This window comes from Dendrobates tinctorius, unplaced genomic scaffold (genome assembly GCF_039654945.1).
Source record: "Dendrobates tinctorius isolate UK_male_01 unplaced genomic scaffold, ASM3965494v1 ptg000005l, whole genome shotgun sequence".
NCBI classification, from domain to species: Eukaryota; Metazoa; Chordata; class Amphibia; order Anura; family Dendrobatidae; genus Dendrobates; species Dendrobates tinctorius.
In genome coordinates this window covers 17963569-17990753 of record NW_027361673.1, presented here as the reverse complement: position 1 = coordinate 17990753, position 27185 = coordinate 17963569, and positions in this window count along the sequence as shown.

Here is a 27185-nt window from a genome sequence, read left to right as displayed (position 1 = left end):
CTCTTAAAATAAATAACATATAAATACGCTGTTAGCCTAAGTGGATACATGCACCTCACATGCAATAGTTTAAAGGTTTGTATTAGACTAGGAAAATAGTCTTTTTTGGGTGGAACAATAGTTAGACTGTTGTCAATAGGATGTGCCTGGCATTGCAGCCCAGCCATATTCAGTTGCTTGGGGATTACATTCAATATGAGACCCAAATTATTGTCATGAATTGTCCTGTTCCTGGAAAAAAAAGCAGACCATGATCCATAAGTGATAACAATCAAGTCAGCATTTTCTTTCTCATGATTAAAAACCTAATTTACAAAGAAATGTATAAAGTGCTGGAGGGTGTTAGAAGTTTCGGCAGCGTTCCCAGCGAACACATGTGATGGCTACAAGTGGTAGTGCATGTCCTGGATGAAGGCGGCCACAAGCCAGCATACAATGTCAGGCAAAATGGAGGACCTGCTTAAAGGGAATCTGTCACCCTTTTTTTGCCCTATCAACTGCCGGCATTGAGATCAGGGGCTTAGCTACAGCATTCTGCAGTACACAGGCGTCGGGATAGGTCTGGCGCCTGCGCACTGCAGTATTGTGCTCTGCCCTCAACAGGGCATAGCAATGCGCCTGCACCGGAGCCACTACAGGAAGGGAAGAAGAGGACGGCATCGTATGAAGATGGAAGGAGCCGGACTGGACCGCGACACCCATCGGACCGCCCCCTGCGGTGAGTATAATCTAATGTGTTTTTCTTCTCTTTCAGGTTACATCGGGGGCTTATCTACAGCATAACAGAATGCTGTAGAGAAGCCCCTGATGTCAATGCAGCTGATAGGGCAAAAAAAGGGTGACAGATACCCTTTAAGCATCTGGTACAAGCACAGCAACAGCTGCACCAGCAGCAATTGCAGCAGCAACAGGAGACAAGTAAGCTGCTTATACAACAAATTTAACAGCAGCACCAGCAGCAGATTGACTTGCTCGCAGAGGCGATTCTTGGATGGTCGGCAGCAACTCCCCCAAGTCCAGGTGATGACACATACGAAGGCAGTAAGATAAGCCATGCAAGAAATTAACTCGGGTGATGATGTAGAGGCATTTTTGATTGTGTTCGAGCGGGTGGCGGAGTGTGAGAAGCTACCACCAAAACAGTGAGTGGAGGTGCTGGCCCCCTATCTGACTGGACTGGGGAGCCCCAGAAGGCATTACAGGATGTGCAGAAGTATGCCAAATTAACAACTGAAATTTTTACACGCACAGGAGTGACTATGTCAGTCAGAGAACAAGGAATTCACTACTGGGCGTATTATGGGGATAAACACCTCAATCCCAAATGTTGGATCTACTGCATTTTGTGCAAAAATGGTTACAGCTGAAATCCTCTACTCCAACCCAGATGGTCGAGCAGGTTGTCATGGACAGATTCGTGCACTCCTTTCCTAGGTTAGTGCAGACCTGGGTTGCCCAGGGAGATCCCCGGAAAGTAGTCGAATTGGTGGGCCTAGTGGAATGGTATCAGGGGTCAAGAGGTCCCTAAGAAAGCCAGCGGATGGTGCATGCATCCCCATAAGGGGGTACCCAGCGGGATCCTGAACCCCAAAAGAGAGGTAGTAGAGACACCACTGGAGGAAGTCCTAGATCCCAAGGGGTCACAGAGGAGTTTTCAAAGGCTTTGGGGAAATATTTGCTTTACTGGAGATGTCGCGGTCCAGGACATGTAGCTGCCCATTGTCCCTTGTCCTCTGAAAAGATGGACTGCAGCCTTGGGAGGCGCTGCTCCTACTATGCTTATCCCACCTGCAGTGTGGACTATCAGCCCGGTGAGGCGCTGCAGGCATGTCCTGTGTCAATAAATATGACGCTAGTGTCAGGACTCTTAGACTCGGTGAGCTTGGTGACCCTGATAAGGGCCATACTCCCCCACCAGTTTATCCCACGGAAACATGTGGGCATCTGCTGTATCCAGATGCCAAGGACTATCCCATCACCAGAGTGTTGATAAAAACGTGACGGGGTACTGAGTCCCATGGGGTCGGGGTAGTCAAAGGTTTGCTACATCCTATGCTAATCGGGCGGGACTTGTGGGGAAAGATGGTGATACCAAGTGATGTTGACAGGAGCCAGCTCAACCCTGATGAAACGCCAACATAGTCAGAAGTAGGTGAGTTCCCCTTGGGTGTCTTAGCTGGTGACAAAGACGAGACGGTGACCAGTGAGGCCAAAATTCCTGAACTGGGAGTTTCTGTGGTGAATTTTCATACTCTCCAAATGCAGGATCTTATTTTGCAAAATGTGTTTGACGATGTGACTGTGATAAATGGGGCTGCTGAAGAGCTGGGGGCTGACACCAGGTTTCCATATTTCACCAAAAGTAGAGGGAAAGTGATAGAGCATTTGTTGGTGCCAGATCCCTATAGGCATAGGGCATTAGATCTGGACCATTCTCATGTCTTGGGTTGGCATCTGGGAGTAGACAAGACTCAAGAGTGGGTCCTTCTGAGGTTCTACTGGCCTAGGTGTCACAGTGTTAATCTCTGCTGCTACTGCCCTACCTGTCAGCTAACTGATCCCATGTCCCATTTTTGCAGTCCCCTTGTGCTGCTGCTCATAATTGAAGTATCGAAGTCCCCTTTGACCTGATTGCCATGAACCTGGTGGGTCCTTAGCTAAGTCCACCAGGGGTCATCAATACATCCTGGTGTTAATGGACTATGCTAACCAGTTTCCAGAGGTGGTACCACTGAGAAACTCCTCCACCATTAGTATAACACGAGAGCTTGTTCATATTTTCTCCTGGATGGGCCTGTGGAAAGAGATCCTGACAGACCAAGGGACACCGTTCATGTCCAAGGTAATGAGGGAGTTGTATAATGCCCTCCAGATAACCCAACTTAGGATGTCGGTGTACCATCTGCAGACAGACAGCCTGGTGGAGAGATTCAACAAGACCTTGAAATCTATATTTGAGAAGGCTGTGAAGAAGGATGGCCAAGATTGGAATTACCTGCTGCGATACCTACTTTTCTCCATTAGAGAAGTCCCATAGGCCTCTACGGGGTACTCACCATTCGAGCTCTTAAACAGACAGCACCTTCGGAGTCTTCTGGACATTGCAAAGAAGACCTGTGAAGCGGAGGTAACACCCCACCGAAGCGTTATTGAACATGTAGCTCATATGCAAGACAGGATCGCGACTGTGATGCAATTGTGAGGGAGCGTCTCCTGCAAGCACAACAGGCCCAGCCAAGGGTCTTCAGTCGGTTGGCAAGACTGAGACAGTTTAGCCCTGAAGACCGGGTGTTGGTATTGATACCCACAGTTGAAAGTAAATTCCTGGCCAAGTGGCAAGGGCTATACGAGGTGATCGAAAATTTGAGTGATGTCAACTACAAGGTCCACCAACCAGGGACAAGAAAACTGTACCAGGTGTACCACATTAACCTGCTGAAACCATGGTGAGACTGGGATCTGGTAGAAGTAATGTGCCTAGGAGCCCATCCTGAAGCCAGGGTCGCGGATGTCACACTGTTCCCGGCCCAGAAACAACAGTGCCATGAGCTGCTTTAGCAGAACCGAGACCTGTTTTCATAGTTACCAGGATGTACACAGGTTGTGGAGCACGAAATCCTGACTGAACCGCATGTGAGGGTGAAATAAAAATTCCCAAAGCCCGCCGCAAGGTGATCTCCAAGGAGGTGAAGAAAATTTTAAGCCTGGGCATCATCGAGGAGTCAAAGAGTTCGCTGGTCCAGCCCTATTGTCCTTGTGCCGAAGTCGAATGGAGAGTGGTGCTTCTGTAATGGTTGCAGGAAGCTCAATGAGGTGTCCAAGTTTGATGCATATCCGATGCCTCGGGTTGATGAGCTTATTGAGAGGCTAGGGTCTGCCAGATATATCATCACCCTACGTCTAAGGAAAGGTACTGGAAAATTCTCCTGTCTCCAAGTATCAAGGAGAATATTGCCTTCTGCACACCTGATGGATGATTTCAGTATACCCAAATGCCATTCGGACTACAAGGAGCCCCAGCTACCTTCCAGAGGGCCATGGACAGGATCCTAGCCCCTCACAAGAAGTACGCCTTTGCTTATTTGGATGACATTGTGATCTTCAGCCTGGATTGGAAAAGTTATCTGCAGAATGTCCCAGTGGTACTGGACGCACTGAGGAAGGGTGTATGGTGGCCATTGTTGGTGTGGTTTTGTGCTGGTGGGACGGCACAGTATGAGTCTTGCAGCATGGGCACTGTGGGGCACCAGGCTGTCTGCCCTGCTGGTGCATTGTCGCTGTTGGCAGTGGTCAACGCGTGGCTCTGCTCCATTGGGGCTACAGGGACTCCTTTCCTTTGGTGTTAGTGCTATGTTGCTGTGGTTTTGTGCTGGTCGGGCGGCGTGGTCTGGTGACACTGGGTCGTCTGCCCTGCTGGTGCATTGCCAATGTAGTTGTGGTTGGTGGACAGCTCCGCTCCATTAGGACGGTAGGACCCTCTACAAGGTTTCCTATGATGTGGCAGTGGGCTTAATACAGTCTGATCAGAATGGTAAACTAAGAACCTCATGTTCAGTATATAAATTTTTGCCTGGCAGCATTAGATCAACGTACAGTATGATTTTTGGAGTTGCGGTTCATGCTCTTTTTTTGGTGTTTACCATAAACCCAAAGAAGTGTGCCGCCGGAAAAGAGGCAAAATACTTGGGCTACATCACTTGAAGTGGCAATATAAAGCCACAAATAGACAAAGTGGAGGCAATCCAAAAGTGGCCTCAGACGGTCTCCAAAAAGCAGGTTAGGGCGTTTCTGTAAATTGTGGGATACTATCTGCGATTTATTCCGAATTTTGACATGAGAGGTCAAATGGTTCTCTGAAGCGGAGATGGCATTCCAGGAGTTGAACCTCATCCTATGCAGACAGTGGTCTTGGTAGCACCGGACTTCACTATGGAGTTCATGGTTCAGACGGACACTTCCGAGGTCGGTTTGGACGTTGTGTTGTCCCAAGAAATAGATGGGGATGAACATCCAGTCCTATACCTGATTAGGAAACTCTCCTCCTGTGAGAAGAACTACAACATTGTAGAAAAAAAGCGCTTGGCCATCAAGTATGCAATCAACATCCTGAGATCTACCTGTTAGGCAGAAAATTCAGGCTAGTGTCAGATCATGCGCCCCAGAGATGGATGAGGGAAAAAAATGGGAAGAAAGCCTGGGTGACTAGGTGGTTTCTAGTGCTCCAGGACTTTAGTTTTCATGTGGAGCACAGGCCTGGTATCAGGATCCTGTCAGCGCTGGCGGTCTGCCATGGCTGAGCAGGGTAGCTCACCCAGACTACGGGGGCCCGGGGTCCGAAACTACATGGAAAGTTCAGACAACAGGACCTGCGATACTGAAGATAGAAAGAAGCACATGGACCTACGATCATGTGACCACAGGGGGCGTGGCTTAGCTTCCTGTTGCAGGAGATGACTGTAGGATTCTATTACAGGAATCCTGGAGTACATGCTAGGGAAACTCAGGTCAGACAAACGAGGGGTCATACACGGAGAGGGCGGCACGGTACCAGAGGAACAGACAGAGAATAGTCAGAACGCAAGCAAAGAATCATACACTGAGATAGCAATGCTGTATCTAATAAACCAAGTGCATTCCTAAAGCCGCAGTGTTCCCGTGTCTACCTCCGTGTACAGTCAAGTGAGCTGATCTAGCACGATCTTTGCTTTGACACAGGGGGCATCAGTGTCAAAGCAAAACTATCCATTGATATTTGAATGAAATGAAATGCTATGGTAGGAGACCCAGGAGGACCCCACTGCAAACACAGAGACGTAAAAAAGCTAGACTGCAGTTTGCCAAAATGTATGCAAGAAAGCAAAAATCCTTTTGGGAAGCGTCTTGTGGACAACTGAGACCAAGATAGAGCTTTTTGTTAGAGCACATTATTCTACTGTTTACCAACAAAAAATGAGGCCTAAAAAGAAAAGAACATAGTACTTACAGTCAAATATGGTGAAGATTCAAAGATGTTTTGGGGTTGTTTTGCTGCCTCTGGCACTGGGTGCCTTGACTGTGTGCAAGGTATCATGATATCTGAAAATTACCTATGAATTTTTGGTCACAATCTTGTGCCCAGTGTCAGAAAGCTGGGTTTGTGTCCTAGGTCATGGATCTTCCAGCAGACAATGACCTCAACCATACTTCAAGAAGCACCCAGAAATTGAAGGATACAAAGCACTGGAGAGTTCTGAAGTGGCCCACAATGAGTCCGGATCTAAATTTCATTGAACACCTGTGGAGAGATCTTAAAATTGCTGTTGGCAGCACCAAAAACTTAATATAAAACCGTTCAGACATTATTGGCACCAAAATCACTGTATACCAGTGTAATAAATAACATTTACCACATGTCTACTTTACATCAGAATTATTTTTGAAACCTAATTTTTTTGTTAGGAAGTTAGAAGGGTTAAAACTTCATCAACAATTTCTCATTTTTCCAACAAAATTTACAAAACCTTTTTTTTTAGGGATCACATCAATTTCAAAGTGATTTTGAGGGCATAAATTATAGAAAATACCCAAAAGTGACACTATTATAAAAACTGCACCACTCGCACGCCTCAAAAATACTTAGAAGAAGTGTATAAATCCTTTAGGTGCTTTGCAGGAATTAAAGCAATGTGTAAAGAATAAATGAACATTTTAATTTTCCCAGAAAAAAAATGTTGCTTTTTCCCCAAATGTTTTATTTTCACAAGGATAACAGGAGAAAATGGACTATACAATTTTTTGTTCAATATCTCCTGAATACATCAATATACACAAGTGGTGGAAAATTACTGTTTTGGCGCAAGGCAGGGAAGGAGCACCATTAGACTTTTAGAGCGTAAAATTGGCTGGAATAGATAGCAGAAGCCGTGTAACCTTAGCAGAGCACCTGATGTGATTAAATTGCAGAAACCCTAACAAGTGACCCCATTTTGGAAACAACACCTCTCAGGGAATTCATCTAGGGGTATATTGAGCATTTGTAACACTCATTAACAGAATTGTATAACATTGCGCTAAACAATTGGAAAAGTAACATTTTTTCTCAATAAAATTTTACCTTTTCCCCAAGTTTTTAATTTTCAAAAGAGGTAATAGGAGAAAAAGAATGTTTCAATTTTTTATGGAATTTCTGCTGAGTGCACCAATGCTGCATTTGTGATCAAAAACTACTTTTGAGGCACAGTTGAAAAGCTCAGAATGGAAGGAGTGCCATATTGGAGTGCAGATTTTGCTGGAATTGCTTTAGATATGTCACATTGGCAGAGCCCCTGACATGCCAAAAACAGACTCCCCATTAGTGGCTCCACTATACAAACTTCATCCCTCAATGATTCCATCTATGGGTGCAGTTAGCACATTGGCAACACGTGTCTCACAAAATTTGATTTAATTGGGCAGTTAAGAAAAAAATTACATTTTACCACTAAAATTGGATCTGGGCTACTTCCCTGTTAGGCCTCTTTCACACTTCAGTTTTTTGCATCAGTCAAAATCCGCCAAAAGGACGGATGGCGGATCCGTTCTAGTACTGATGACAACGGATGCCACCTGTCCATTTTTTTGACGGATCCGACAAATGAAGAATTTTAAAGGAATTGCAGCCTGGAAAAGGAGAGAGAGAGAGAATTTTTTTTTTGTCCGGCACTTTCTTTTTGCGGAATCACAGGGATTCTGCACACATAGGAATGCATTGTTCCGCTTACTTTACGCATGTGGCTACGCCCAAGATGAGCAAAGTAAGCGGAAAATATGCGGATGGTACCCAGGGTCGGGAGGAGAGGAGACTCTCCTCCAGGCCCTGGGTACCATATCCCAGTTAAAAAAAGAATTAAAATAAAAAATCGTGATATTCTCACCTTCCGGCGTCCCCTGCAGCCCTCCCGCCTGTCAGCCACACATCTTCCGGCCCCAGTGATGCCTTGCGACAATGACCTGTGATGACGCAGCGGTCTCGCGAGACCACTACGTCATCTGGGGTCATTGTCGCAAGGCATCACTGGGAACGGGAGTTGCCAAAAGCATCGCTGAGGCCTGGGAACGCTGAGGGGGCTGCTGGAAGGTGAGAATATCACGATATTTTATTTTTATAATTATTTTTAACATTATATCTTTTACTATTGATGCCACATAGGCAGTCTCAATAGTAAAAAGTTGGTCACACTTGTCAAATACTATGTGTGACTTGTGTGACCAACCTGTCAATCAGTATTCCATGCGATGCTACAGATCGCTTGGAAAACGCTAGCATTCTGCAAGCTAATTACGCTTGCAAAACACTATTTTTTTGTGGGAATTCCACATGCGTATTTCCCATGGCAAGGAGTTCCGGAATGGCCGCAGAAATTTCCGCAGCAATTCCCCACGTGTGCACATAGCCTTATGGGAAATTGAGAAAATGCAGGACACCTTGCTACCCCTTTACTACAGATGGATTTCCGACATACTCTTTACCACTTAAAGACATGTGTTTGTGAGAACACCATTAACGTGGCTAATGTGAGTGAAATTTTACTTGAGTAAAAATGAAATCATGACCTCTGAAGATTTAACAGCAGGTTTTGGGTGTAAAAAGGGAGAATTACAGATCTAGGCCATCTAGTAGGTGCAACCATTTAGGCTTCTTTTGCGGAAACAAGAATAACCACACATCATTTGTAATTACCATTTAGGACTGTTTCAGCAAATACCACGTAACCTGTGGACAAATATATGGTTAATTTGTAGGTTAACGCCTGCAAGTAAAGATTGTGTTATTTTATTTATTTATTTTTTTCATTTGACTAATCTCCCATTTAAAAAGTACATATTTTTTTAGTGGGTCTTTATTTTTTTCTAACGAAAACAGATTTTCCTTTGTAATCTATATTATATATTTAAGAGGTTGTCAACTTTACTTTTATTTAAAAAAATATGTTTGAAATATGGTTTTGTGAGATGTACTAATATAAGCATTACAGGTTCTCCTTCTGCTATTCTTAGTGCCTTCCTCATACACTATACAGCTCTTCCATTTTCAAAATGACAATTGATTGAGCAGCACATGACCACACCTGCACATCGGTCCACTCATCTAACGAAAAAAACTGTTTTTCAATTGGATGAGGCCTGTGGACAGGTCTGATCACATGCTTCTCCATCAATAGTCATTTTGAAACGAGGAGCACTGTGCAGGCTGCAATAGCATTTAGGAGATTGATTAATTTATACACTACAAGTGACATAAAATCATGTCCCCCAGTACATTTTCTTAAAATAAAGAAGTCAACCCCTTTATCAAGTGGGAGGAATATAAAAAAGTAAGTAAAATCCTTCATTGCAGGATATTTTGTGCTAATGGGCTGTATTTCACTATCGGTTCACTATCATTAATGTATATACAGTGTGTGCATTCAGAAACTTACTGGTCAGTCTTCTGCTGTTTCCTATGCTACTCCAGTACTTGAATCTTGTGACTGCAGCTATTTCTTGATTAATCTCATCTTGAGTTGTTAATTTCTTAATGTAATTCTGAGAGCCTCATTCTGAGTCTTATAGACTTACATTAAGAAGGTAACTTCTGGCTACACATCAAATGTTGGAAGTGAGATGGCAGGTCACAATTGTGGTCACATAGACCAAAAGAGCTGAAGAGCAATGCTGGAAATGGCAGAAGACAGAAACGGCCAGTAAGTGTTTGAATGAACACACTGCACATATTTTTATTTTTTTTATTTACACATACATTAATAATACAGAATATATAGCGAAGACATATCCATATGTCCTGGTTGGGAAGGACTTCCTGACCTTGAACGTATGGATACATCTTAGCGATTTTGCACACACTGCCACCGGGTGTTCAGCGAATCTGACAGCTGACACCCAGATCTCACTGAAATATGGAAAAATTATAGCTCTCAAAATATAGTGACGCAAAAATTAGTTTTTGAAAAAAAGGTGTCTTTTACTGTGTTACAGCAGCCAAACATAAAAAAACAATATAAATCTGGTATCGATGTAATAGCACCAACCCGAAGAATAAAGCTATCTAATCATGTATACCACACGAGGACAGCATAAAAATAAATAAAACCAATTCTTGACCTGCTGTTGATTTGTTCATTCTGCCTCCCAAAGATTGCAGTAAGGCTCAGCTAACATTTATCCTGCGCTGTACGCTGAGCGCTTACACCAGGGTTTCCGTACAAATCTCTGAAATTCGTGATTCAGATGGAACCCCAGGCCGGAGATTCCCTATAATGAGACAGATGGCGACATTGTGGACGCAGTCTGGTTTGTTATACTTTGAAAAGATGGACATTTCTGACCAGAGGCCAGATGGAGTCCAGAGTATCTCTGCTGCCTCATTATAATGAATTGATCCATCAGGGGTTACATCTGAGTCATGTACTTAGAAGATTTACATGGAAATCTCTATATAAGTGCTCAGCGGAGAGCACAGGATAAATGCGATCCCAAATGTTATGTAAAATGTTCCCAATAAAATCTTCAACTCAATCCACAATAAAAGCAAGTCCTCTCTCAGGTTCATCATCTGTCAATAGAAATATAGGGAGCTTCCACATTACTGGTAGTAGAAGGGCTCTGTAAAAGTGCTATGACTAGAGTTGAGCGATACCGTCCGATACTTCAAAGTATCGTATCGGATGGTATCGGCCGATCTTTAAAAAAAGTATCGGTATCGCCGATTCCGATACCGGAAGTCCCATTCAAGTCTATGGGACTTCCGGTATCGGAATAAGAAAAACCCTTTCCTGCCCTTGTACAGCCTCTCTGGGGTCTGTACGGGCCTTTCGGGGGGCTGTGCCGGCCTGCCAGGGGGTCTGTGCAGGCTCCGGTGGTCTGTGCCGGCCTGCCGGGGGGCTGTGCCGGCCTGCCGGTGGTCTGTGCAGGCTCCGGTGGGCTGTGCCGGCCTGCCGGGGGGCTGTGCAGGCTCCGGGGGGCTGTGCCGGCCTGCCGGGGGGCTGTGCCGGCCTGCCGGTGGTCTGTGCAGGCTCCGGGGGGCTGTGCCGGCCTGCCGGGGGGCTGTGCCGGCCTGCCGGTGGTCTGTGCAGGCTTCGGGGGTCTGTGCAGGCATCGTCCGATGGGACTACAAGTCCCATCGGGCGATGCCTGCTACCATGACAGTGATTGACACATTAGCCAATGATGGGACAGTAATAGTCCTATCATCCGGCTAATGTGTTGAATGTAAAAAAAAAATAAAAAAATTACATGCTACATACATACAACATGCATACTACATACATGCTACATTCATACTACATACTACATACATGCTACATACATGCTACATTCATACTACATAAATACTACATGCAACATACATACTACATATATACTACATACATACTACATATATACTACATGCATGCTACATACATACTGCATGCTACATACATACTACATGCTACATACATACTACATGCTACATACATACCACATATATACTACATACTACATACATACTACATGCATGCTACATGCATGCTACATGCATGCTACATGCTACATACATAACACATATATACTACATGCATGCTACATACATAGTACATGCTACATGCATGCTACATACATACTACATGCTACATACTACATATACTGTATACTACATGCATGCTACATACATACTACATGCTACATACTACATATATACTACATGCATGCTACATACATACTACATGCTACATACATACTACATATATACTACATGCATGCTACATACATACTACATGCTACATACATACTACATATATACTACATGCATGCTACATACATACTACATGCTACATACATACTACGTATATACTACATGCATGCTACATACATACTACATGCTACATACATACCACATACATACTACATACATGCTACATGCTACATATATACTACATATATACTACATGCATGCTACATACATACTACATGCTACATACATACTACATATATACTACATACATACTACATACATACTACATGCTACATACATACTACATATATACTACATGCATGCTACATACATACTACATGCTACATACATACCACATACATACTACATACATGCTACATATATACTACATATATACTACATGCATGCTACATACATACTACATGCTACATACATACTACATATATACTACATACATACTACATACATACTACATGCATGCTACATACATACTACATACATACTACATGCTACATACATACCACATACATACTACATACATACTACATGCTACATACATTCATACATATATACTACATGCATGCTACATACATACTACATATATACTACATGCATGCTACATACATACTGCATGCTACATGCATGCTACATACATACTACATACATACTACATGCTACATACATACCACATATATACTACATACATACAATACATTCATACAATACATACATAGACATACAGTACATATAACATAGAGTAACATACTTACCAATACTTGTCACATTGTTCCCCGAAGCCATTGTCTTTTCCGGAATAAATATTAACATAACAAACCACAAAAATACTCACCCACGATCCGAAGCAGTCCACGAGTGTGTCCCACGACGATCTTGGGTAGAGAACTGCAGCATCAGATGATGCTGCCGTTCTCTACGGGCTGCAGGAATCCAATAACGGAAGTTAGGTATCCTTCCGCACTGTATTCCTCCGCCACTTAAAAAAAAAAAGTCCCTAGTCTCACTTTATGCCATTGCTGTGTGGGAATTTCCCACACAGCAATGGCATAAAGTGAGACTAGGGACTTTTTTTTTTTAAGTGGCGGAGGAATACAGTGCGGAAGGATACCTACCTTCCGTCATTGGATTCCTGCAGCCCGTAGAGAACGGCAGCATCAGCTGATGCTGCAGTTCTCTACCCAAGATCGTCGTGGGACACACTCGTGGACTGCTTCAGATCGTGGGTGAGTATTTTTGTGGTTTGTTATGTTAATATTTATTCCGGAAAAGACAATGGCTTCGGGGAACAATGTGACAAGTATTGGTAAGTATGTTACTCTATGTTATATGTACTGTATGTCTATGTATGTATTGTATGAATGTATTGTATGTATGTAGTATATATGTGGTATGTATGTAGCATGTAGTATGTATGTAGTATGTATATAGCATGCATGTAGCATGCAGTATGTATGTAGCATGCATGTAGTATATATGTAGTATGTATGTAGCATGCATGTAGTATATATGTAGTATGTATGTAGCATGTATGTAGTATGTATGTGGTATGTATGTAGCATGTAGTATGTATGTAGCATGCATGTAGTATATATGTAGTATGTATGTAGCATGTAGTATGTATGTAGTATGTATGTAGTATGTATGTGGTATGTATGTAGCATGTAGTATGTATGTAGCATGCATGTAGTATGTATGTAGTATGCATGTAGTATGCATGTAGTATGTATGTAGCATGTATGTGGTATGTATGTGGTATGAATGTAGCATGTAGTATGTATGTAGCATGCATGTAGTATGTATGTAGCATGTAGTATGTATGTAGTATGTATGTAGTATGTATGTGGTATGTATGTAGCATGTAGTATGTATGTAGCATGCATGTAGTATGTATGTAGTATGTATGTAGTATATATGTAGTATGTATGTAGCATGTATGTGGTATGTATGTAGCATGTAGTATGTATGTAGCATGTAGTATGTATGTAGCATGCATGTAGTATATATGTAGTATGTAGTATGTATGTAGTATGTATGTGGTATGTATGTAGCATGTAGTATGTATGTAGCATGCATGTAGTATGTATGTAGCATGCATGTAGTATGTATGTAGTATGCATGTAGTATGCATGTAGTATGTATGTAGTATGTATGTAGTATGTATGTAGTTTATATGTAGTATGTATGTAGCATGTATGTGGTATGTATGTAGCATGTAGTATGTATGTAGCATGCATGTAGTATATATGTTGTATGTAGTATGTATGTAGTATGTATGTGGTATGTATGTAGCATGTGGTATGTATGTAGCATGCATGTAGTATGTATGTAGCATGCATGTAGTATGTATGTAGCATGCATGTATGTATGTAGCATGCATGTAGCATGCATGTAGTATGTATGTAGTATGTATGTAGTATGTATGTGGTATGTACAGTGGGGCAAAAAAGTATTTAGTCAGTCAGCAATAGTGCAAGTTCCACCACTTAAAAAGATGAGAGGCGTCTGTAATTTACATCATAGGTAGACCTCAACTATGGGAGACAAACTGAGAAAAAAAAATCCAGAAAATCACATTGTCTGTTTTTTTTTCATTTTATTTGCATATTATGGTGGAAAATAAGTATTTGGTCAGAAACAAGCAATCAAGATTTCTGGCTCTCACAGACCTGTAATTTCTTCTTTAAGAGTCTCCTCTTTCCTCCACTCATTACCTGTAGTAATGGCACCTGTTTAAACTTGTTATCAGTATAAAAAGACACCTGTGCACACCCTCAAACAGTCTGACTCCAAACTCCACTATGGTGAAGACCAAAGAGCTGTCAAAGGACACCAGAAACAAAATTGTAGCCCTGCACCAGGCTGGGAAGACTGAATCTGCAATAGCCAACCAGCTTGGAGTGAAGAAATCAACTGTGGGAGCAATAATTAGAAAATGGAAGACATACAAGACCACTGATAATCTCCCTCGATCTGGTGCTCCATGCAAAATCCCACCCCATGGGGTCAGAGTGATCACAAGAACGGTGAGCAAAAATCCCAGAACCATGCGGGGGGACCTAGTGAATGAACTGCAGAGAGCTGGGACCAATGTAACAAGGCCTACCATAAGTAACACACTACGCCACCATGGACTCAGATCCTGCAGTGCCAGACGTGTCCCACTGCTTAAGCCTGTACATGTCCGGGCCCGTCTGAAGTTTGCTAGAGAGCATTTGGATGATCCAGAGGAGTTTTGGGAGAATGTCCTATGGTCTGATGCAACCAAACTGGAACTGTTTGGTAGAAACACAACTTGTCGTGTTTGGAGGAAAAAGAATACTGAGTTGCATCCATCAAACACCATACCTACTGTAAAGCATGGTGGTGGAAACATCATGCTTTGGGGCTGTTTCTCTGCAAAGGGGCCAGGACGACTGATCCGGGTACATGAAAGAATGAATGGGGCCATGTATCGTGAGATTTTGAGTGCAAACCTCCTTCCATCAGCAAGGGCATTGAATATGAAACGTGGCTGGGTCTTTCAACATGACAATGATCCAAAGCACACCACCAGGGCAACGAAGGAGTGGCTTCGTAAGAAGCATTTCAAGGTCCTGGAGTGGCCTAGCCAGTCTCCAGATCTCAACCCTATAGAAAACCTTTGGAGGGAGTTGAAAGTCCATGTTGCCAAGCGAAAAGCCAAAAACATCACTGCTCTAGAGGAGATCTGCATGGAGGAATGGGCCAACATACCAACAACAGTGTGTGGCAACCTTGTGAAGACTTACAGAAAACATTTGACCTCTGTCATTGCCAACAAAGGATATATCACAAAGTATTGAGATGAAATTTTGTTTCTGACCAAATACTTATTTTCCACCATAATATGCAAATAAAATGAAAAAAAAAACAGACAATGTGATTTTCTGGATTTTTTTTTCTCAGTTTGTCTCCCATAGTTGAGGTCTACCTATGATGTAAATTACAGATGCCTCTCATCTTTTTAAGTGGTGGAACTTGCACTATTGCTGACTGACTAAATACTTTTTTTCCCCACTGTATGTAGCATGCAGCATGTATGTAGCATGTATGTAGTATGTATGTAGTATATATGTAGTATGTATGTAGCATGTAGTATGTATGTACCATGTAGTATGTATGTAGTATTTTTTTTTTATAACATTTAACACATTAGCCGGATGATGGGACTACTACTGTCCCATCATTGGCTAATGTGTCAATCACTGTCATGGTAGCAGGCATCGCCAGATGGGACTTGTAGTCCCATCGGACGATGCTTGCACAGACCCCCGGACATCAGCACAGCCCCCCGGCAGGCCGGCACAGCCCCCCGGCAGGCCGGTACAGACCCCCACAGGGTGCACAGACCACCGGCAGGCCGGCAGAGACCCCCGGAAGGCCCGAAATGACGGCGCATCATGATGCGCACACACCGCGCATCATGATGACGTCAGGCTGTCAATCAACTGAACTTCCGATTCCGATGCCGAATTCCGATATTGAAAAAATATCGGAAGTCGGTATCGGAATTCCGATACAGCAAGTATCGGCCGATACCCGATACTTGCGGTATCGGAATGCTCAACACTAGCTATGACTCCTTCCCCCCAAAAGAAATCCAAGGAATTCTGTACTCCCAAATCCAAATGCCCCACTCCATTCTGAGCCCCATAGATGCCTAAACCACATTTAGTGTCCAGATGTTTGGCATTTCTATAGCGATGAGAGCTCGCCTAATTTATGGGTCCATTCTCTAAAAGCACAAGCTGAGCATAATGTACTGGGCACTACAACATAATGGGCACTTCAATATACAGGTACTACAATAGAGATTTGCAGTTTTCACTCAGCAACATCCACTGCTGCTTGTTTCTGGAAAACATTCATGGAGTCTACACATTGTAGATAAATTTCCAAAGGGGTATAATTTCCAAAATGGGATCACTTGAGAGGGGGCATTCTGCTCTTCTGACACTTAGGGGCTCTGTTTAAAGAGTTAGCAAACTATTCTAGGAAAATCTGCTCTTCTGAGTCTCGCCGTGTGGCTAAACAGTACTGTACAGCCACATATGGCGTATTTCCACATTCAGCAGAAATTGCGTGACACATTTTGGTGCCATTTTACCCATTTCCCAGGTGAAAATGTAAAATCTGGGGCTAAAACAAAATTTTTGTGGTAAAAATTATTTTTTCTTCACTTCCCAATGGTATTGAATTCTGTGACACATCAGTGATGTCAATATGATCACTGCACCTTTAAATAAATTCATTGAGAAGTTTAGTTTGTAAAATGGGGTCATTTATGGAGGGTTTCTGCTGTTCTGGCACATTATGCACTCTTCCAGTGGGTCATGGTAAGATCTGGCGCTCCTTCCTTCCTGAGCTTTACACTGTGCAACAAAAGTATTTCCCGATTGCATGTACGGTATTGGGGCACTCAGGAGAAATTGGACAACAAACTAAGAGGTCCATTTTTTCCTATTAGCGCTTATAAAATTAAAAATTTTAGGCTAGAATAACATTTTACTTCTTCACCGCCCAATGGTATACATTTCTGTGAGGCATATGTGGTTTCAACATGCTCACTGCACCCCTGGATGAATTAATTGAGAGGTCGGAAAGGGGTTAAACTTGCAGTTAAGCTTTCGGTGTTTCAGTATTGGTTTGGAAGCACCAGAGTAGGAGCTATGTGTAGGACAGGTCTGTGTGAGCCAGAACACAGGCCACAGTCAAAGACAGAAAAGCCACTGATGCAACCACTAGTGATACAGTTGTGCAGTCACCTGCCATAGGGTTCACCCTCATAGGTAGAGATTATAAACCTGACAGATTTGCCCTAGAGGTGTTTGAAGGAAAGGTCGAGTAGACCAGGTCAATACTGGAGCTTAATGTATCCTGGGGACCTTTTGGGACAGGTCAACTCCAGGATTCCACTCTGACAGCAAAGGATGATAGAAGTAAATGGGGTGCCACAGCACTCATGGGCAGAAGTGGTTTTTCTGCATATGGCAGTGAATCAGGAGTTGCTACATCGGGTTGACAAAATACAGGATGAAGTAGTGGAACAGCTGGAAGTGCCCCAATCGTACCACCGAGCGGTGCTCGAGATGACCCACAAATACATGCTGAGTGGTTGCCTATGGATTAAAAAGACACAAGAGCATATTCTTCAATGGTTCTTTTCACCCAGGATTTATGCTGAGGTTCAGAGGTTTAGTGAGTCATACCCAGAGTGTCAGCTGACCACACCCACCCCAAGTTTCCTTTATCCATTGGTACCTTTTCAGCAGATTGCTATGGATCTGGTAAGGCCCATCATAAAATCAGCCACCAACACATATTAGTGGTAGTAGACTACGCTACTCGTTACCCGGAGGCAATTCTACTTTGTTACACCTCAGCTAAACTTATTGCCTGGGAGCTGTTTTCCATGTTCTGTCGCCTTGGGCTACCTAAGGAGTTCCTTATGGATCAGGGGACTCCTTTTATGTCCAAGGTTACAAAGAAATTGTGTAAGCTGCACCAGATAGAACAATTGGGCATGTCAGTGTACCACCCACAGACATATGGTTTAGTGAAAAGAAAACCCTTAAACCTATGCTAAAGATAATGGTCTCCAAATATGGGAAGGATTGGGATATGTTACTGTGCTATTTAATGTTTGGTGTTCGAGAATTACCACAGTCCTAACTGGGGTTCTTGCCATTCGAACATTTATATGATAGACATCCCAGTGGCCTGCTGGATAAAGCCAAAGAGACATGGGAACAGGAGCTAACTCCCCATAAATGCATAATAGAGTACATGGCAAGTATGCAGGACCAGATCATGACTGTGATGCCAATTGAAAAAGGAACAACTAGTTGATGCCCCGGCAGGGCAGAGTCAAGTATATCCGGGAAGGGCCACAGACAGGTACTTTAAAAAAGAGAATAGGGTATTAGTTATAGTGCCCGACCCAGAAAGTAAGCTCATGGCCAAGTGACAAGGGCCATTTAAGATCCAGGAAAAGGTTGGGGAGATGAATTATTAGCCGGGAAGAGGAAACTTGAGCAACTATATTATGTCTATCTGTTAACGGCGTGGAAAGACTGGGAATGTGTGGTAACAGACGTAGCTCTGGTCGTATCAACTGTAGATCCTTCACCACTGGCCCGACAGGAGGCCGCGAACACAGTAAAGATAAGTGATTGATGCTCTCCTTACACAGCAGCAATGGGAGGCTTGGAAATTAGTGCAGCAGAATATATACGTATTCTCAGAACAGCGTACATCTGTGATTCATCATGACATTGTCACAAAGCCTCCGGTAAGGGTGCAAAAGAAACCGTACCATATGCCAGAGGGGAATCAAATGCTCCAGCTAGTACTTATTGAGGAGTCCCACAGAGCACGGGATAGTCCCATTATACTGATTTCTATTCTGGACGTATTGTTACGATTTTGTAATATTTCTGGAAATTGAATTAGGTGTCAAAATTTGATCATTATCCAGTGCTTCGGGTGGATGAGCTGATTTAGAGACGGGGCAGGCCCAGTACTTCACGATGCTCTGACTAAAGGCTACTGGCATGTGCTGCTGACACAGTCGTGAAAGAAAAAGCCACTTTCATTACACTGGAGGGTCTCTGTCACTATGTTGTCTTGCCTTTTGAGTAACATGGGACCCAAGTCAAGTTCCAGAGGCTGATGGATGTAATTTTACAGCCCCATCAGAAGTATGCGTCAGCGTATTTGGATGATATCATCTTTAGTACCAACTGGCATACCCACTTGTCCCAAGTGCAAGCGGTAGTGGATTTGCTCCAAGCCGCATGCTTGATGGCGAACCAAAAAAATGTGCAACAGGTTTCGAGAAAGCCCATTACTTGAGGTACATAATTGGCTGTAGGGTTATCAAACCCCAGATTAACATAAATGAGGTAATTCAAAACTGGCTCCGGCCTCTTACTGCAAAACAGGTAAGAGCGTTTCATAGCATCATTGGGTATTACCGACTATTTATACCTAATTTTTCCAGGAGATCAGCTCCCTTGACCAATCTCTTAAAGGAAAGGAAATCGGTCATCGATTGATGGAACCCTCAGGCAGAGGAAGCATTCCAATCAATGAATTTGGAGTTGTGCGGAGAGCCCATCCTCACCAGCCCCAACTTCAAGATATGCTTTATCATGCAAACGAATGACCCTGAAATATTGTTTTGTGATATGAAATACTTAAGTGTGACCAACATGCAAAAGAATAGGAAATCAGAAAGGGGGCAAACACTTTTTCACAAAACTGTATATTCAGCCAAAGGTACAGACAAGTCCTGTGGGAACCACAACTTCTTCATTTTAAGATAAGCTTGCGCACATTGACTGTGGACAGGCGCATGCTCCTTCTTTGATCACGCCTCCTGCCATGCTAAACACACATTCAGACAGTACACTTTCCACAAGGCAGGACAGCACCTCCAAGGCATAAAGGGAAAGCTCAAGCCATGTGTCCAGTTTGGAGACCCAGAAGTTAAATGAACCAAACCTGTCAATCAGTATGTAGAGACTTGTGAGCACATACTCTTCCACAGTTGAAACTGTCATGCTCATGGATTTGATCCCTTGAACTTGTGTGCTGTGGTCAGTTTCTCTTTCTGCTGAGCCACAGGAGGCACACCTTTTCTCTAAGTGTTTTTCACTTCATACATCATTGCCTGAAGCATTGTTTTTCCTAGAAGGCATAGAACTGGGATAGTAACGCAAAGGTTGATGCAGGGCCGGCGTTATGGGCAGGCAGACCAGGCAGCTGCCCAGGGCCCCCGCTCCTCCAGGGGCCCCCAGCCAGCGGCACATCACACAGCCGCTATGGGGCCCCTGTGAGGCAGGGGGGCCCGCCTGCCCCCAGCACCGACTCCCGCCACCGCCACATTGAAGGAGGCAGTGATGGAGGAGAGAGCGTCAGCTGACGCTCCCTCTCCCATCATTCCCCGCTCTGCCTCTGACACAGCGGGAGCGCGATGACGTCATCACGCTCTCACTGTGTGCCAGACAGAGCAGGAGGAGACAGGAGCAGCCAGCAGGAGAAGGTAAGGAGTGTTTGTTTTTTGTTTTTTAAATCAGTGTGAGTACTGGACTGTGGGGTCATGCTGGGGGGGGCTATATACCATGCTGGGCTGTATTATACCATGCTGGGGGGCTATATACCATGCTCGGCTGTATCATACCATTTTGGGGGGGCCTGTATTATACCATGCTGGGCTGTATTACACCATTCTAGGGGGGCTATATACCATGCTGGGGGGGCTATATACCATGCTGGGCTGTATTACTCCATTCTGGGGGGACTATATACCATGTTGGGCTGTATTATACCATGCTCAGCTGTATCATACCATGCTGGGGGGGCTATATACAATGCTGGGCTGTATAATACTGTGCTGGGCTGTGTTATACCATTTTGGGGGGGCTCTATACCATGGTGGGCTGTATTATACCATGGTGGGCTGTATTATACCATGGGGGGCTGTATACCATGCTGTGCTGTATACCATGGTGGGCTGTATACCATGTGGTGCTGGGCTATATACCATGTGGTGCTGGGCTATATACTATCGGACTGTGTTATATACCATGGGGGGTACATTTTACATCATATTCTATAGGGGGAGGCTGTTATATAATATGGGGGGCTACATTATATTCTATGGGGAGGTGGGCTGTATTATATTCTATTTGGGGCTACATTATATTCTATGGGGGAGCTGTATTATATTTATTATATTCGATGGGGGGCTGCATTATACTATGAGGAGGGCTACATTGTATTCTATGGAGGGGCTACTTTATACTATATAAGGGGCTGCATTATTTCCTATGAGGGGTTTGCCATATATTCTATGGAAGGGCTGCATTATACGATATGGAGGACTATGGGGCAGATTATATTATATGCAGGACTATGGGGTGTAAACTGTAGATGTGCTGCTGATAACATGATACTGTATGGTGATCTGTTAGGGTGTGTGCACACGTTGCAGATTAGTCTGCGGCTTTTTCTGCAGAGAATCCATATCTCTTGGCAGAAACCACAAGGTAAAACACATGCATTTTTCCTGCGGATTCCTAGCATGTGTACAGCGGATTTGATGCAGGTTCTAGTGCGGTTTGGCAGTGTGGTTGAGAGGGAGAGATTGATTTGTATGTCCCGGAACGTACACTGCAGCTGCGGTTCCGCAAAAAAAAGAAGTAACATGCTGCGGAAAATAAACCGCAACAAATCTGTGCAGAATTTTCCACAGTATGTGCACGGTGGATTTGGCTTTCCATAGGTTTACATGGTACTGTAAACCGCATGGAAACTGCTGCGAATCCGCAGGACCAAATCCACTGCGGATCCGCAGCAAAACCCGCAACGTGTGCACACACCCTTAGTGATCCATTAGTGATTGTTCTGTTCCTATCATTCTTTCTCAGACGGTGGAAAGAGGCCGGGAAACAAGTGTTGAACAATTTTGTTGATCACACTCATTTAGCGGCCTGAACTCAGCGCATGTAACTACAATCGAAATGCTTCTGTAATGTGCAATATGTTAGCATTTGGGGCCCCATTTTAAACTTTGCCTAGGGCCCCACTTTGCCTAAAACCGGCCCTGGGTTGATGGCATCATCAGTTCTTGTCATGGTGGAGTACATGAAGCAGGGCAACACGGCACACAAGTCCCGCATGGAAGGCCACTCATTGGATGTGAAGTGATGTTGCTCTGCAGAGCGACTCACCCTTGTGTGCTGCATTTCAAACTCTAGTATAGCCTGCTGCTGCATGCACAGTCTCTCCAGCATGTGAAAGGTAGAGTTTCACCTTGTGTGCACGTGACATATGATGCGGTGAGCTGCGTAGACAGGCAAGCAGCATCATTGTGAGAATGCCAAAAGCGTGCATAGATGGCCAGCACTTACTGACCAGATGAGGAGATGGTGGAGGAAGCAGAGGAAAAATCATGGACAGAGACAACTGCGGTGTGCAATAGCAGTCAACTTAATGGTTAGGGGGTGGCCTCGTCCCTTTTGCACTCTGATCCCTATTTTTCTGTGCAGCTGGGTCAGTGTGACCACCATCTCTTCCTCCATACTGCCCACATCACTCGGATGTCTTTGACTCCATGTGGGGTCTAGAACTTCTTCATCCCCCATTGCATCACCACACTCTCCAGTCAGTCCTTAGCTCCCCAAATCCAGGTGTAAGGCTATGTGCACACGTACCGGAACTCTTGCGGAAATTACCGCGAGAATTCCGGAATTCCATTCCGCGGGAAAATCGCATTTTAAATTCCCGCGATTTTCCCGCGGAAAAAATAGCATTTTGCAAGCGTATTTAGCTTGCAAAATGCTAGCGTTTTCCAAGCGATCTGTAGCATCGCCTGGAGAACTGATTCACAGGTTGGTCACACTCGTCAAACATAGTGTTTGACAAGTGTGACCAACTTTTTACTACTGAGGCTGCCTATGCAGCATCAGTAGTAAAAGATAAAATGTAAAAAAAATAAAAAATGGTGTTATTCTTACCTTCCGACGTCCCGCGCAGCCGTTCCCAGCAATCCTTTGCGAAAATGCCCGCGATGACGTCCGTTCTCGCGGGATCGCGATGTCTCACGGTCATTTGCGATGACGTCGCGCGAATGACCGCGAGACTTCGCGATCCCGCGAGAACGGACGTCATCGCGGGCATTTTCGCAAAGGATTACTGGGAACGAGAGCGTGGAGAGAAGCGGGAAGGCTGCGCGGGACGCCGGAAGGTAAGAATAACAATATTTTTTATTTTAAATTCTATTTTTTACAGGGATATGGTACCCAAAGCCAGGAGGACAGTCTCCTCTCCTCCGGACCGTGGTTACCATCCGCAAATGTTCTGCTTACTTTCCGCATGGTGTGCACAGCCACATGCGGGAATTAAGCGGAACAATGCATTCCTATGGGTGCGGGATTGCCGCGATTCCGCAAAATTAATGAGCATGCGATTCCGCTGCGGTAAAAACAGCAGCATTAGCACAGCATTGCGGAATCCCATAGGAATACATGGGATGCTTATTTTTCACGTTTTCGCGGCAAAATCGCGCGGTTAAAACCGCTGCGGAAACGCGAAAAAAAGCCACGTGTGAACTCAGCCTAAAAAACTTGTTGCATCATTCCCAAAAAGACTCATGACTGTACTAGCTCAAAAGGGTGCTTCTACTCAATACCGAGCAAAGGGTCTGAATACTTATGACTAAATATCAATATCGATTTCAGTTTTTCTTTTCTAATAAATTTGCAAAAATGTTCTACATTTCTATTTTTTTCAGTCCAGATGGGGTGCAGAGTGTACATTAATGAGAAAAAAATGAACTTTTTTGAATTTGCCAAATAGTTGCAATGAGGCAAAGAGTAAAAAATTTAAAGGGCTCTGAATACTTTCCGTACCCATTGTACAGTATATGTAACCTAAATATTTTCTTTTCTTTCTTTTCCAGTCAGTCGTAATGGAAGACAGCACATTGTAGCCTTAGGCTACTTTCACACTTGCGTTTTTTTGCACTGCGCACCGTGCGCAGTACAAACGCACATAAAAAACACATCATGCGTTTGTGTGCGTTTTTTTGCGGGTTTTGGTGCGTTTTTTGCGCATACATGCGCATTACCATGTGCACGTATGCGCACCCATAGACTATAATGGGTGTTTGACTGTAAAAAAACGCATTGCATGATTGCAGGATGCATTTTGTGTGCCCGTGCGCACACTACAAAAAAACGCATGTGCATACAAACGCGTACAAATGCATGTGTATGTGCACCTATGCGCACCCATGTAAAAGATAGGGAAAAAAATGCATGCGAGTGTGAAACCAGCCTTACTCAAGAGAAAGGCATCATGTTTAGAGACAGTATTCCATATAATGTACTGCCCCGTATTCTGTTATTGGAACTGCTAGTTGTGAAAATAAGGTAATAATGTTCAATAGTTGATTTGATTTATTTTGACACGACAAGGGAGGCGGATGCTTGAGAATGTGGAGGAAAGAGCTCTGGTATTTCAGATTAGGTTATATGCAGAATTAAAATCTCTTCACACCTCCATAAAGGTGCTGATATATTGCTACACCTACAACAAAGGATGTGTGAAAGTGTTTCATTTGCTCTACAATATTTTGCTAATCATATTGCATCTGAATCATTAAATTTGAAAAGAAAATGTTGACTGATAAGCTGGTAGATGGCCTTTATGGGCCATCCATTGTTCAGCCAAACCTTGGCATTGCAATGATATTATTTTAGTTTCCAAACTAGATGCAGTAGTCTAAACATTGCTCATTTCATAGCTTCATCAGCCAGCAGGGAAAAAAGCTTTAGTTTAGAAGTTCAAGTCTTGAACAGCAGAATAGAATTGCTTTCATTTTTATTTTTAGCGAGTAAACATGGCCATGACAGCCAGCTATCAGATATTAATAAATTCATAGTTCTTCTACACTCATAGTTCTGCGAAGTCACTGTCTATTGTCAGGAATATTTCATTAACTTATTTCTATGATCTGTACATCATTCGTATAAACTTCACCATGACAGATGCTCCACAGCAGAATAATGTGCATAATCATGGCACCTTTATTTAGAATAATGTGTCTTTTTCCTTATCGATCTTCATTATTTATTAAAGCACCACTGATTCCATTATGTGAAAAGAGTTTACATGCATGACACACGCATATATATATATAATATATATATATATACACTGCTCAAAAAATAAAGGGAACACTTAAACAACCCAATGTAACTTCAAGTCAATCACACTTCTGTGAAATCAATCTGTCCAGTTATGAAGAAACACTGATAGTGAATCAATTTCTCCTGGTGTTAAAATAGAACAGACAACAGGTAGAAATGATAGCCAGTTAGCAAGACAACCCCTATAAAGGAGTGTTTCTGCAGGTGGTGACCACAGACCATTTCTCTGTTCTCATCCTTCTTAGCTGTTGCCTTGGTCACTTTTGCATTTTCTCATTGCTCTTACTGTAGAGGCACTGTACAGTAGCATGAGGCAGTGATTACAAACCACAGAAGTTGCTCAGGTACTGCAGCTCATCCAGAATGGCACATCAATGTGAGCTGTGACAAGAACGGTAGCTGTGTCGGACCGCACAGTGTCCACAACATGGAGCAGATACCAGGAGACAGGCCAGTACACCAAGAGACGTAGAGGGGGCCATAGGAGGGTAATAATCCAGCAGCAGGATTGCTAATTCCTCCTTTATGCAGGGAGGAACAAGAGGAGCAGTGGCAGAGTCCTGCAAAATGACCTCCAGCAGGCCACTAACATCTATGTGTGTGTTGAAATTGTCAGAAACAGACTCCATGAGGGTGGTATGAGGGTCTGACATCCACAAATGGGAGTTGTGCTTACAGCCAAACAGCATAAGAACACCAAGATTGCAGATTCAACATTGGCGCCCTGTACTCTTCACGGACGAGATCAAGTTCACACTGGGCACATGTGAAAGATGTGACAGAGTTTGGAGGTGCCGTGGAAAATGTTCTGCTGCCTGCTACATACTCCAGCATGACTGCAGGATCCAAAATATTTAGGTTTGACAGACATGCAAAAGCATAGGAAATTAGGAAGGGAGTAAATACTTTTTCACACCACTATATGACTATACGTACAGAGTTATAGATATGATTGCAAGTAGATAAAGCAGATCACACTTACCGGTCTTGTGTAAAAATTCCACTCTTTATTGGCAACTGTTAAAACATCATGGCCAGGAGAGTGAGGATAGGAGTATGCGAGTGCTGACGGCGGCCGATTCGCGCTCAATAGCGCTTCTACGGGTCACACACCTTGGTGAGGCAGGCACGAAAATGCGCTCAATGTAAAATTTGGCCAGGTCATGAAGTTGAAAACTGGCTTGGGGGGTGAAGGGGATATAGATCAAATGCTTAAAATGAAAACACTTTTTATATTTTTTTTAAAAGCTAACGTTCCATGATAAATTTTTGGTCAATTACTGAGTCAATTCATCATGTTCCTGTTGTCGCTGCTGGGGACAGTAATTAGCTGCAATGGTCACATTCATGTCCCTCCAGAATAGGAAGCTTGGAGACCAGTGGGGGATCCAGGCAGCTCTGCAAGGCAAGTATACATTCTTCAGCATGCTAGGCAGTTTTGTTTTTCTATATTAAGTCTGGGGTGGACAACTCCTTTAAAGTATGATGCATTGTCTCTTCAGCTGCCTCATTGTCTGGTTGCAGAGGTGACTTAGCAACAATATCTCTGCCGCTAATCACTGAGGTCAGCGGCTCTGAGTGGTTTCTATCATCTGGCAGAGCCACTGATCTCAATGTTTGGCTGCACCAGTGTTGACATTACAATGAAATAACAGAGACTGTAGACTGGGACAGTGTCAGAGACACTTCCCTGGACCCTGGGA